Source organism: Rhodamnia argentea, chromosome 3, assembly GCF_020921035.1.
Source record: "Rhodamnia argentea isolate NSW1041297 chromosome 3, ASM2092103v1, whole genome shotgun sequence".
Taxonomy (NCBI): domain Eukaryota; kingdom Viridiplantae; phylum Streptophyta; class Magnoliopsida; order Myrtales; family Myrtaceae; genus Rhodamnia; species Rhodamnia argentea.
In genome coordinates, this window is record NC_063152.1 from 28,964,240 (window position 1) to 28,979,204 (window position 14,965).

At 39.5% G+C, this 14,965-nt stretch overlaps 1 long non-coding RNA gene across 1 annotated transcript; it reads left to right on the plus strand.

Moving 5' to 3' along the window:
* The first annotated feature begins 14,384 nt into the window (after positions 1 to 14,384).
* LOC125314260 lies at positions 14,385 to 14,965 on the plus strand. Its single transcript, XR_007197820.1, has 2 exons — positions 14,385 to 14,529; positions 14,617 to 14,965. It is a non-coding gene; the product is annotated as an uncharacterized LOC125314260 (long non-coding RNA).

The following is a 14,965-nucleotide window of genomic DNA, read 5'->3' on the forward strand; positions in this document are numbered from 1 at the left end:
TTGTTGTGAATGTTCGGGGGATGTAGAAATAGGCTTCCACTGTGTATTTTGCTTAATCCAAATCGTATTTGTCTTTCTATAGAGATATGGTTATTGTTATCTTGTGAAGATGCAAAATTTTTATGTTGTAATGATGGATTTGATTGGTATGCTATGCAATAATGTTGTTTGAATATCTGCATTAATCTTTAAAAGAAAACAATTTGTTTTTGAGTTTTACTAGACCATGCCCATACTATTTTTTGCTAGAATTGTTTCGTTGTTTGTAATTGATTCACATTGTGATTGCATTGTTAATATGATGATGGAATAGTCAAGATGACATGGCATCCCAAAAAGACACATTTAATGCAAAATGGAACGAGACTTCCACCAACTACTTTGTGAGTTTGATGGTAGAAGAGGTGAAGAAGGGAAATCGCACCTCATGTACTTTCAACAAAACAGGATGGAAAAACATAAGAACCGCATTCAACAACAAGATAGGATTCCAATATACTCAAGTACAATTGAGAAACAAGTAGAACAAGCTGAGAATACAATATGGTAGCTTCAAGAAGCTTCTTGGATAATCTGGATTTGGTCGGGATAATGTCAATAAAAAAGTGACGATCGATGATCCAAGCATATGGGAACTTCACTTGAAGGTATCATTTTGTCATTTTTAGACCATTTTACATGTAAGTCTTAACATGTTTGATTATGTTATTGATGTACGCTATTTCTTGTGAAAATTGCAGGATAATAATGAGTAGGCAAAATTCAAAAAGGATGGGCTTCCTATTTATCCCGAGTTGTGCATTATATTTAGTGGTACATATGCTCTTGGAGAGCAAACAACGGGAATTGGCCAAAATTTGCTATTGTCGGATGATGATAATCGTGAAGATGATGGTAATGATTTTGTGGAGGGTTTTGGTGATCACCACTAGGGGTGTGCAAACCGGACCGGACCGGCCCGGACCAACCCGGGACCGGCCTGGACCGGCCGGGTTGGTCCGGTCTTTGAGGTGGATGGTCCGGTCCCCGGTCCCAATAAATGGGACCGGTGACTCGGCGGTCCGGTCCTCGGGTTTCTTGTATTGGGACCGGACCGGCTCGGCCCGGACCGGACTGCCAATAATATATAATTATTTATATATAAATATATACAATTGCAAAAGAAAATTTAAAACAAAACAGAATAATAAAAGTCCATTGCCCAATTTTTTCCCAACCTTGCACGGTCGCACTCTCCTCCTCAAGACTCTCTTTTTAATCTTATTTTCCATCTTGTTTTTGGTCATCTTTTCTCTCTGCAGGCTTTTTTGAGTGCGGTTGGTGATGTTTTTATCATGTAATTGCTGGATTTAGTATTGAATTTGAACATTTTGGTCAAGTTCGTCGATCATAAAAGTCATAGCGAGTCGCTATATTTTTACCATGGCATAGTTTATTAAGTTGAATAGATTTTCAATAGTTAGCGGTCCCTCTGGGCCGGGACCGAGAACGGACCGGGACCAGCGGTCCCGGTCCGGTCCTTGGTCCCAAAAATATGGGGACCGGGACTACGGTCCGGCCCCCGGTTCCATGTCGGGATCGGACCGACCCGGACCATGCACACCCCTAATCACCACCTTGATGAGGAAAGCTTCACACATGCCAATCCTAGTACTCCAGTTCATGATAACCACAACTTGAATAGGACTCCGAATACTAAGAGAAGAAAAAAGAGCTGCCAAGACAATTTAATAACGACCTGCAAAGCCATTAAAGGAGATATTGCAAAATCTTCCTCCCTTACAGATTCCATCTACAGGGAAAAGAGTGTTGCAAACAGACGCCAGTGACAAATATTGGGAAGCAATCTTTTTTAAAGAAGCCAATAGTAAGTGTTGAATTTGCGCTTATAAAAGTGAACGATTCACCCAAGCAGAAATGCACTACCATTCCACTTTTAAGGAGATCTTAGCGGTCAAATATAGCATAAAGAAATTCAAATTCCATCTCATAGGACACAATTTTCTTGTTGAAATGGATACGTCCTCCTTCCCTCGGATGCTCAAATTTAAGCAAAAGTAGATTCCACATCCACGCCTTCTAAGATGGGCGGAATGGTTTTCGAAATACTCTTTTAAAACCAAGCATATTTCGGGAAAGAAGAATGTGCTTGTAGATTTCCTCTCCAGGCCAAAACAGCCAATTTCCTCTATTAACATGTACGTACGGAAAGAAGTCACGGGAACATTTCGTGTAGTTAATATGAGAGAACACCGGTGGCCTTCACACTAATATCCTCCCGATGTTCTAGACTTGATCAAGCAGAACCGGTTCACTTCCAACCTTGTTGAAAGATTTTAGCATTACCATTATCACGTCTTTAGTGATTGTGGTGGCCTGATGCTAAAATTGCATGGTCTTCATTATGACTTTCCATTCATCCATCCACTTTGGTGGACTCCGGATCTTGAATTTCCGGAAGAACTCAAGTGGATGCTATGGTATATGTTTAATCTCTACCATGTTGCTATTGAATTCCCTACAGACAAGATTGTTATGGCCTTTTTTAAGGCTCTCATGAGAAATTATTCAAACCATCAACATATGATGGACGTATTGACATGGTTCCAGCCTCTCGGAGCATGGCAAGAATTGTTCAAACAGCAATGTTGGGTAGGAAGACCTGAACTAGAAAGACATACTAATGTACTTTTTTATAAGCCATGGTTCTTTATTGGTCCAACGGGATATCATAGACCGGAAGCAACCCAGATTGGTACTACTACATTCAAGCCCAGTATTCATGATCATGTGGCACGAGTCCATCGAACTTTGCCAAACACAATCTTAGCCATTCCTCATGAATATAGAGAACTTCAATGGCCACGAAAATCGTGTTATTCCTCTAGAAATATGGCCATACCATGTAGCGAATCTTTCATGGGATATTTTCCAAACGCATCCAAAGACCTTTGAAGCTTTAGAAGAATTGAGACAGAACCAGCCATCGTCCTCAATAGATATGGATTTGTAGAACCAATCTCAAGAACCATGGCGATGACCACTCTCACAAGATCCATATGATTTTCCCCGACCAACTTGTTCTAGCCAAAACCAGTCCGGCAGAATATTCCAACGAGATATTCCGTCTTGTTCCATCCCTTATGATCCCGAGCTTGATGATAAGATTTCAAGGTTCGAGGAAGAACAACATTTGCGGGCCTTCAAGAGACAGAAAGATGGCTCAAACAACTCAAACTCTGACGACACAAATTATTATCCTTCATAAAGTTGTACCGGTAGCCTTGATAAGTGTGTTTGAAATAATTGACTATCCGTGGTTAAAAGTTGATGTGTCCCCATCCCGTCCTTTATGTATCAATTATGTGTGTCAATCATGGATTTAAAGAATCCAATTCTCGTGTCGTTTTGTGAGAAGCTTTGCCTATATAAGGCATCTTGTGTAATGTATTTGGCAGAATAAGTTTTGCCTTAAAATGTTAGAGTGAAGTTGCGATACTATGAACTTCTAAATTTCTCTTCTCTTCTCTTCCAAACAGAGTTCCTTAGCTTTAGAATCATTTTCTTAATTTGGTAGCACGATTTGGTTCAGTATGCTATCCACTTGCTACTTAGTGGAACCTATGGATCAAAATATCTGATGTCTTGAGGGTTGAGCTTTAACAATGAACCCAGGAGCTAACATACAGACCCACGAGTTTCGCCAAGAGGGCTTGATATGGGGTTAGCATACTTCCTTATTGGTTTAGGCTTGTCTCCGCTTTCTTCTTAAAGGGCTGCTAAAATATGTCTTGCGATAAGAGCAAGGGTTGAAAATTGAGTTGAATGCCTCTTTCACCACTCTAGAATTGAAAAATTTGTGCCTTTAGATTCATTAAACTCAAAAGAAATGGTTAAATATGTCTTTATTTAAGAAATATTACATGTTGCTCCATTTTGCCTTTTTGCCTACTTATCAGCATTTTATATGCTCTACTAATTCTACTACTCTCCTTGCTTTGTACGTCACTAGGTTGGAAAGATCCACTATCACCTAAACCATATGTACTACAAAATTCACTATACAATTATACCATTACGTCTTTAGCCGCTGATTGTATAATTCTAACATTTCTTGTTTCATTCAAATGTAAACATTCATAATAGCTATTCGGATAATCACCTAAATCATATAATTTCATAAGTGGATCGAAAACAAAAGCAACCAAATAAATAAAAGGAATTTCGATATAATAAAGTAGCCATTTTCCTCGCATTGTTATAATAGTTGGAGATAGTTGATTATCTTTTTCATATTCTTTAAAAACACCAATAATATTAACACACTCTATTAAAAATAAATGCGTAGTAAAATAATAAATACCAGATAAACTATAAATTGTTGGTGGCTAGTGATTTCACATAGAAGGGGGTGAATAGGTGATAGAGTGTGATTTTAAGAATTTATTATGGAATTTAGATCACACAACATAAAACAAATATCTCGGATGATGGAGACAGAGTGTATCGCAACGAGCAAGTAATTCGGTTGATGCGGGATATGTAATGCGACCAATGCGCGTTGTTCGTATGCGGTTTAGCTATCACAAAATATCTAGAGTGATCAAAGTAAGAGATAAGGAAAGCGCACGAGATGGTTTATAGTGGTTCGGCTTTGGTTAAGCCTACGTCCACTTCTTTGGCCGATGACCAATCGGCTAGATTCCACTAGTAAGTCGCTCGGAGGTTACGGATCGTTGATCTCCTTGACACGCAGGACTTCACACCTAACTCTCAACACTCATGCGTACATATCCTCACAATTATAATAGATAGATCAAGAAGTGTGTTAGAAATGAAGTTCACTCTATCTAAGAATTATGAACACTTTTCCCTCTTAAAGCCGATCTCTATGTTCCCTTCGTTTTCGAGATGTCTTTTGTACTCTTCCGCCTCCAATCTAGCCGTTGCAAGGCATCCGGAAGAGATCTCTCCAAATCTACCCTTTTAGACGAGATGATTACCAAAAGAAGATCTCTTAGCCGTTAGGGATCGCCAAAGGAAAGTCTTCCCCGCTTGGATCAAATCGCCCATACAATTATGATCCCGGATTTCCATAGATAGTTTCTTCCATTTGGAAAGTCTTTGTTTGTCTCATTGGTTCCACATCCTTAATTGATCTCTGTCACCAAGAATCTTCAAGAATGATTTAGCTCGATGGCATCCGTTGATATGCATCAATTAAGCTCAATATGTATTCCTCTTGAAGTTCTGATTCTTGCTCGTGAAGTACTTCTCTCAGAGCTTGAGCGTCATTCCAACGTCTAAGCTATCCCCGCTCGTCGTCCGAGCTCGAACCGGCGTCCGAGGCTCTCAGAAACAACATCTGAGCCAAATCATTTTGCTAGATTCAATCCTGTGCATCTCCGCACCAAAAGGATAATCTACAAAACAAGTAAATCATGCCATTATCTCAAAACACAAGAGTTCTTGGATTGTTTTGTCAATTTCAAAACCGTCTAGGGATTTTCCTCAACATAAGTTGCATCGTTAAAAACTTTTAAAAAATCTAATTTTTTTTTTTGCAAATATCCCAATCTTGTGGGAATAAAATAATTTCGGAAACATTATTCGAAATAAACGCACATAATAAGTCTTTATAACCAAAAGATTGATTAAACAACTCGTAAGTAGAACTCCAACGAGTTGGAACATCTTTTGAAATTTTTTTGAGTGTTTTTCTACTTGTTTTACAAAATCTACCCCATTCTTTCTAATTTGGGGATGTTTCCATAAAAATTAAATTGCTTTCTTTATTAGCCCGAGAAAAGCATCAAGAGTTTGTAAACTATCTTGTATACATAAATTTAAAATATGGCAAGCACATCTAATGTGAAAAAATTATCCATCAAAAGCGGATTTACAAATTTTTCTAAATCAAGAATGGAAGGGGTATTTGCCGCGGCATTATTAAAACCAATTGAAAAATTTTTACTAATCAAATTATATTCTTCTAAAACTTGCCTAATTACTATATAAATATTATTGGGTGTATGCCTATCATCAAAAACTCGAAATGCAATAACTCTTTTTTGAATGTTCCAATCGTCACCTATCAATGACCTGTGATTACCATATAAGAATGAGTTTGCCAAGGATCACTCCAAATGTCGCTACTTATATGCACACGTCCATTGAAATTCATAAAAAGGTTTTTCAAATCTGTTTTTTCCTTTTTTATAAAGCCCAAAAATTTCCCATTTAAAAGTATTTCTCGGAACGAGTTTTGCTTGCGGAGTACATGCAGTGTTTATAAAAAAATTAAAACCAAAATTTTCACCAATATTAAACGATAAACGATCAATGGCTGCATATTGAGCTAATGTTTCTTTATAAACTTTTTCATTGTAACGAAATAAAGGAGGAGTGTTAGGATTGACGTACCCGAAAATTTATTGTTGGCTGGTATCGATTCTCGCTTACATTGCATGTTTTCACCTCAAATGCCGTTTAAATATTCCAAGGCCTCCTCCACCTATAAAACCGTATGTTTTCTCACAATATTTACATTTTACCCGATACTTATTTTTGTCTAAATGTTCCTTCGTGAAGTGTTTCCATATGTTGGATGTACCCTCCCATTCTGGCTCTTGTATTGTCGACGTTTATTCGACACCGATTGGGTGATGAAGACTTTCTTGCATTGGGACGTGCTCGACGTTGGGAATAACGTTGATGGTATGATCCTCGTTTACCTAACATGCAAATTCACGAGGATCATATTCATGAGGATGAGGATAATCGGATTCTCCCATCCGCATCGCGCTCTTTCCCCTGCCACCGGATCTGCTTTCGCTTGCCATTTTTTTTTTAGAGAATTGAACGGAAAGCGAATTTAGAAAATTGAGAGAATTGAGCGGATTGAGAGAATTGAGAGAATTTGTGAGAAAAAATAAAAGGGGGAGGGGTATTTATAGAGATTTAGGATAGTTTTAATAAATTAAGGAAAAAAAAAAAGATCCGTCCATTGCATTGCAACGGTCAAATAGGGCTTACGGGGGAAAGAGCCAACGACTCTTCCCCCCCCCGCTCCCTCTTTTTTCTTAAGCTTAGCCGTTGGGCCTAAACCCAAAGGCTAATTGGGCTGATTGGAACCATTACCGGCCCGTGAGGGTCGGGCGGCTTCCGATTGGGAACCGGTGGGCCCCTGTCAATGGGTCGTTACATTTGGTTAACGGGCCGGTTCCTGGCCCAAACCGACCCGTGGTCACCCCTATCTCGTAGTCAAAGTTCGAGAAGGGTTTGGAAATGGTGCAATAATGTCAAGGTTCGGTCACAGTACCCATCCCATCCATCAATGTGGCCCTGACTTTTTGTAGCATAAGGAGTTAGAAGGGCTTTTTTCAAAATTATGGTAAAAAGAAAAAAAATTATCAATTTAAGTATTTTCTAAACAATTTTACAGATTTAGGGCATGTGCGCCTCTATTACAGGTGCACATGCCCCGTGCACCTCTATGGCGGACACACAATATTACGGGTGCACATACCCTATACGCCTCTATAGCATGCACACAATGCTTTGTGCACCTGCCATAGAGGCACAAGTGTGCCTCTTAATTTTTTTTCACTTTCTTTTTTTGTTTAGCCTTTTTTTTTATTTTTATTTTTTATATTTATAATAAATTTTATATTTTATATTTATGTAATTAATTTGTTTAGTATGTGAATAATTAATAAATATAAATAAAAATATTAAAAAATAAAAAGCAAAATGCATAAAATAAATTGGTAAGATACATAAAGATGAAATATCCAAATTAAAAGAAAGTGCAATAGTAGACAATAATCCGGATTAACGACAACGACGACGACACAACGGCAACTCGCGGGCACGGTGGCGGCAGGGGGCTCGCTCCTCCATTCGATCGCTCAAGCCAATTGTCGACCCGCCATCCATCCTCCTCGTCGCCACCCGGCCGCGAACCACTCGCGGTCCTTCGGCCCGTGGATCGTGCCGACCCGAGATCCGTGAACTCGCAATCCCTAGCCGCGTCGTTGTGGCACGCATCCCTCCACCAATCCACCACCCGGGAGCCCCCGTGCGCCGCCGCCACCTCGCGCCTGTGTGGCGCCCTCGAGTTGCCACCGTGTCGTCGTCGTCATCCTCCAAGTCGTTAATCTGGATTGTTATCTACTAATGCACTTTCTTTTAATCTGGATATTTCATCTTTATATATCTTACCAATTTTTTTTTTATCTAGATCTTACCAATTTATTTTATGCATTTTGCTTTTTATTTTTTTAGCAATTTTATCTATTATTTTATCTATATCTATTAATTATTCACATACTAAACAAATTGATTACATAAATATTAAATATAAACGTTATAAATAAACATTATTATAAATATAAAAAGAAAAAAATACAAAAAATACAAAAAAAAATTAAGAGGCGCACCAAATTGGGTTGAAAATTAAAATGCCTTAGTTTTTTTTTTAAATTAAAATGCCTTAGTTAAGCAATGCTTTTGATGCGCAAAAAATAATCCTAACTTTTTTTTTTTGTCTTTCTTGATCCTTTTCGCTATAAATCCCTCAAGAAGTCCAAATCCCTCTCCCCGTCCCCCGCTCTCCACGTTCCCCTTTGATATTGTAGTCCAAATCCCACTCCGCGTCCCCATATTGAAGTCCAATGGCTACCAATACCAACATAAAAGAGGTCGGAGAGTACAGCTATGATCCCATAAATCCCACGGTCCCCGGCATTTATCGGATTAAATTCTACGAACATGAGTTCCTCACGACGGTCACAAGCGACCCGTGAGCGGTCTCAACCTGGGTCGAGGAACGCGGCAACCAACCCCTTCGGGTCGGGTTGGATGCTGAGTGGCATCCCGACCCAAAACCAAACAGAAAGGTGGCCACCCTCTAGCTTGCAGTGCAAAATCACTGCCTAGTTTATAAAATTATCCATGCCACTGCGTTCCCCGATTCCCTCCGCGACTTCCTAAGCTGGTGGGGCCACAAGTTCTATGGTGTGGCTATTCACGGAGACATGAACAACCCGCAAAACAATTACGGGGTCACCGTCCGCAATGCGCTAGACATTGAGTCTTTGGTTGAAACGGGGGACAAAGGGCCGAAGACGCTTGCGAAGAAAATCCTAGGTCCGGAGATGGATAAGTCGCTCTACGTAAGAGCAAGTAAGTGGGACGATCACATTCTGACCAAGGACCAGATTTAGTACGCGGCCATTGACGCGTACGTGTCGTTTTTAGTCGATCGAAACCCGGACCGTTGAATAGAGGTGCCCATTTGGAACCGTGGGCCCGGAACCGACCCGTTGACGGGGCCGGTTCCGACCCGGAAAAAAAAAAAACAAATACGGCGGTGGGGCAAAGAGCCGTTGGGCTCTTTGCCCCACGCCGGGCCAGCGGGCCCCGCCCCTCACGAAGTCCAAATCCCTCTCCCCCTCCCCCGCTCTCCACGTTCCCCTTTGATATTGTAGTCCAAATCCCACTCCGCGTCCCCATATTGAAGTCCAATGGCTACCAATACCGACATAAAAGAGGTCGGAGAGTACGGCTATGATCCCGTAAATCCCACGGTCCCCGGCATTTATCGGATTAAATTCTACGAACATGAGTTCCTCACGACGGTCACAAGCGACCCAGAAGCGGTCTCAACCTGGGTCGAGGAACGCGGCAACCAACCCCTTCAGGTCGGGTTGGATGCTGAGTGGCATCCCGACCCAAAACCAAACGGAAAGGTGGCCACCCTCTAGCTTGCAGTGCAAAATCACTGCCTAGTTTATAAAATTATCCATGCCGGCTCGTTCCCCGATTCCCTCCGCGACTTCCTAAGCTGGTGGGGCCACAAGTTCTATGGTGTGGCTATTCACGGAGACATGAACAACCCGCAAAACAATTACGGGGTCACCGTCCGCAATGCGCTAGACATTGAGTCTTTGGTTGAAACGGGGGACAAAGGGCCGAAGACACTTGCGAAGAAAATCCTAGGTCGGGAGATGGATAAGTTGCTCTACGTAAGAGCAAGTAAGTGGGACAATCCCATTCTGACCAAGGACCGGATTTAGTACGCGGCCATTGACGCGTATGTGTCGTTTTTAGTCGATCAGAAACCGGACCGTTGAATAGAGGTGCCCATTTGGAACCGTGGGCCCGGAACCGACCCGTTGACAGGGCCGGTTCCGACCCGGAAAAAAAAAAAAAAACAAATACGGCGGTGGGCCCCGCCCCTCACTCCCCCCCCCCAAAAACAAACCCAACGGCCAAAGTGGCCGTTGCCATTAATAAATTTTTTTTTTTGAATTATTTTTATTTTTTGCCTATAAATACCTATCTTCTCCCTTTCATTTTTCTCACAAATCCTTTCAACAATTCTCTCAAATTTTCTCAAATTCTCTCAAATCCTCTCAAATCGCTCAAATTCTCTCAATTCTCTCAATCCCGATTCAATTCTCTCAATCGAATTTCCGATCAATTCTCTCAAAAATGGCAAGTGGAAGCGTAAATGCCGACAAGGGCAAGATGGCTATGGGAGATTCCGAGTATCCCATTCCCGAATATGATCCTCGTGAGTATACATGTTGGGAAGACAACGACGATAATATCAACTATGTCCCGATTCCAAACGTCGAGCACATCCCAACACAAGAAAGTCTTCATCCTCCCACCGGTGTCGAAGAAATGTCAACGGCAAATGAGTTGGAACGGAAAGACCGAGATAATACATCCGACTTGTGGCTAGATTTCGATAAGGTACATGATGAAGGTGAAGGTAAGTATAATGCAAAATGTAAATATTGTTCGCAAACATATAAATTTACAAAAGGAGACGGCTACGGAACATTCCGTCGGCATTTGACGAAAAAACATCCAACGCAAGCGGAGATCAACAATACGCAACAACAAATTTCCGGGTACGCCACTTCTAATCCTCATCCTATATTCCGTTACACTGATGTACTTTATAAACAAACATTAGCTGAATATGTTGCCCTTGATCATGCTCCGTTTAATACTGGTGAAAATTTTAATATGAAATATTTGATAAATACTGCATTGGTTCCGCAAGCACCAACTATTCCAAAAAATACTCTTAAACGCGAAGTTTTTCATCTTTATAAAAAAGGAAAAAATTCTTTAGCAAAATTTTTTGCGGAATTCAATGGACGTGTACATATAGGTAGCGATATTTGGAGTGATCATTGGCAAATTCATTCTTATATGGGCGTCACGTGTCATTGGATAGGTGACGATTGGACTATTCAAAAAAGACTTATTGCATTCCGAGTTTTTGATGAAAGGCATTCCGCTCATAATATTTATAGAATAATTAGACAATTTTTATAAGAATATAATTTGCTAAATAAAGTATTTTCAATTGGTTTTGATATTGCCGTCGCACATACCGCTTCTATTCCCGAATTAGAAAATATTTGCAAACCCACTTTTGGCGGACAATTTTTTCACATTAGATGTTCCTGTCATATTTTAAATGTATGTGTACAAGATGGTTTACGAACTCTTGACACTTCTCTCGCCCCAATAAAGGGTGCAATTAAATTTTTATGAAGTCGTCCCCATTTTATGAAATCATGGGGAAATTTTTGTAAACAAAATGAGAGAAGGGCAAGAAGATTTCCAAAAGATATTCCGACTCGTTGGAATTCTACGTACGAGTTGCTTCGGCAAACTTTTGATTATAAAGATTTATTATGTATGTTTATTTCACAAAATATTCCTGAAATTACTTTACTTCCTCAACATTGGGATGTTTGCAAAAAAAAATTAGATTTTTTGAAAATTTTTAATGATGCTACTAACACTTTATCTGGTATTTATTATCCTACTACGCATTTATTTTTAATAGAGTGTGTTAATATTGGTAGTGTTTTTAGTGAATATGAAAATGATACTGAATTAGCTCGAACTATTTTAGTAATGAGAGAAAAATGGTTGCATTATTATTTGCAAATTCCTCTTGTCTATTTAGTTGGTATTGTTTTTTATTCAAGTATTAAATTAGACGGTTTACTAGATTATTTGAATGTGTATTATCATGATTGTTTACATTTAGAAGATTCAATAGATATTTCAAATATACTAGGAGATGTTAAAGAATCTATAGTAGTATTATATGAAGAATTTTGTAGTAGATATGGTTTAAGTGATTCCGGATCTTTACAATCTACTGCATCACGTAATGAAGGTGGTAGTTCACTTAGTAGAGGGTATAATATGCTCAAGAGTAGGCAAAAAAAATAAAAAGGGGCACCAGGTAGTATTTCTGAATTAGAAAAATATTTAACCACTCAATTTGAGTTTCGTGATGCAGAACATAGTACAGATTTTGAAATCCTAAAGTGGTGGAAGAGTCACCAAATCGATTACTCAATTCTCGCCCTCATCGCTCGTCGGATATTAGCAACCCCTTCTTCAACGGTTGCGGTTGAACAAGCATTTAGCGCTGGGGGATTAGTTTTGGACTCTCGCCGTTCAAGATTAAGCCCGGAGTCTGTGGAAACTCAAGCTTGTGTCGACGATTGGACGAATGCGAGATTTCGACACCAAGAGCTAGATCGAGAACACGAATTTTTTAGCGATGATATTGGAGATACCACCGCCACGGGTACCACAACGGGTAGCGACGATTGACAATGAGGTAAGTTGGGGTTATCAAAGGTAAAAGAACTATATGGGCTTTGATTCTTCTATCCCCAAGAAGATATGTAGGCGCTTAATGATAATTCATTAAGTTCAAGCCCATTCCTCCTCTCTCTCTTTTTTCCCCACATTTTATTACAATGTACAATTTGATTATATTTTATAATTTATAATTTATTATGTTTATTTTATTATTTATTATTTTAAAAATTAAAATTAAAAAAGGAACCGGAATTAATTGACCCGGGAACCGGCCCGGAAACGGAATTTTCAACGGCCGGTTCCCGAACCGGAACCGGCCGCCTCTACCGTTGAATGTAAGTTGCTTAAATTTTGCGAACTGCATTTGCTTTTTCTCGAATGAAATGAAAGTTTGCTTGGGAAACTTTGAGTGCATAACGCGATGAGTTATGATCATTTTATTTTTTTGTAAGTACGAAAAAAAGAACAATAATAATAGTATTACTTTTATTTTGCCCTCTAGGTGCGGACAGAATGACAGACCAAGTAGAATTCCTTCCATCTGTGACCTTGGGGAGGTAAACCCTAAAAGTTCCTAGCATTTTTTTTGGTCAAGTAATTCCTAGCATTTCACATTGAAGATATGATCAAGTCATCCTCGGCTACTTCACAGCCCACTGCGAACCCTTATTCCGTAGCCGTTGTGGTTACTATCCTACTTGAGATACCCGAGTTGGATGATGGTCTTTACACCAAAGGAGTGGACAAAGCATGTGCTAGTGCTGAATAGAGGGAGGCTTTCATCACAAGCACCTTCAAAAGGAGGAATGCACTTATACGTAGATGTTTGGAAATGTATTGTGGATTGTTATGTAGTGTTCAGTTTCTTTTTAATTTGTGACGGACATATTTCACCAATTGTTGTTTTGTTATAAGGATATTCATGTTGAGACTCTGCTGTTTACATTTGCTATGAGTATGATGGATTGCGTGAAATTTGTGTTCTTTTTTCAAGTACCTACATTAATGTCATTATATTTGTGTGATGGTATAGGTACAATGGAAGATGAATCAAGCATTGTGTCTACTTGATAGTTAGCTCCAATTGGAACATGCTTGAATGACTTTGATATTACGATAATACATGCATGGATGTATGCTCATGTGCTAGACAAGTGCTTGCACGTGAAAGAACCATGTAGGGACGGTAAACAAACGGGAGACGAATGGATAAGCGAGATTCTTCATGGACACTCGGATAGAATACACGAGACGTTTAGGTTGGAAAGACATGTTTTTCTGAATTTATGTGATTTAATGAGTGAAAAGGGATGGTTGAAAGATAGTCGGTATATTAAGGTGGATAAACAAGTGGGTATCTTTTTATTGATGGTTGGTCACAAGAGCTCTATGAGAACTTTATGCGAGAGATTTCAACATTCTCCATAAACAGTTAGCGGGTATTTCACCGTAGTGTTAAAAGCGATGATCAAACTTTCAAATGAAGTCATCAAAGCACCTTCCTTTGATGTAGTCCCGGAGGAGATTATGCTGGATCCTAGCCACTCGCGCTACTTTAAGGTACGTTTTCCATGTTAAGTTTACATCATTAAGTACTTGTAATTGATAATATTGTATAACATAATACTTTTGTAAAATAACGGGACTGCATAGGTGCTATTGATGGTACACACATTAGTGCTATCGTGCATGTATTGAAGCAGATTCCATATAGAAATAGGAAAGGAACCACCACCCAGAATGTGTTATGTGCTTATTCCTTTGACATGAAATTTACCTTCATGTATGCTGGATGGGAAAGGTCAGCCAACGATTGTCGGGTGCTCTCGGCCGCACTCGGAGATCCTCAACAGAATTTTCCTCGACCACTACTAGGTATTTTTTTTGTATATCAGCAATAGTTTGCTTATGATCATATTGCGGTTGCATTTCATAACAAATTCATATTGTACATTGTTGTAGGCAAATATTACGTGGTAGATAATGGTTATGCAGCACTTTCAGGATTTTTAACGCCGTTTAAAGGTGAACGGCATCATTTGAATGATTATAGAGGTAGAGGAAGACGGGCTAGAACAACAAGAGAAATGTTCAACCATAAGCACTCTTCACTTCGGAATGTAATTGAGAGAGAATTTGGGGCATTGAAGAAACGATTCTTTATATTGCAACACATGTCTTCCTTTCCAATTCAGAAGCAAGCGCTCATTGTGATTGCATGTTGCGCTCTTCACAATTATATTCGCAATCAAGATAGGATGGATAGAAACTTTTCCATTTATGGTGATCCCGACTACGCATATGTATCTAC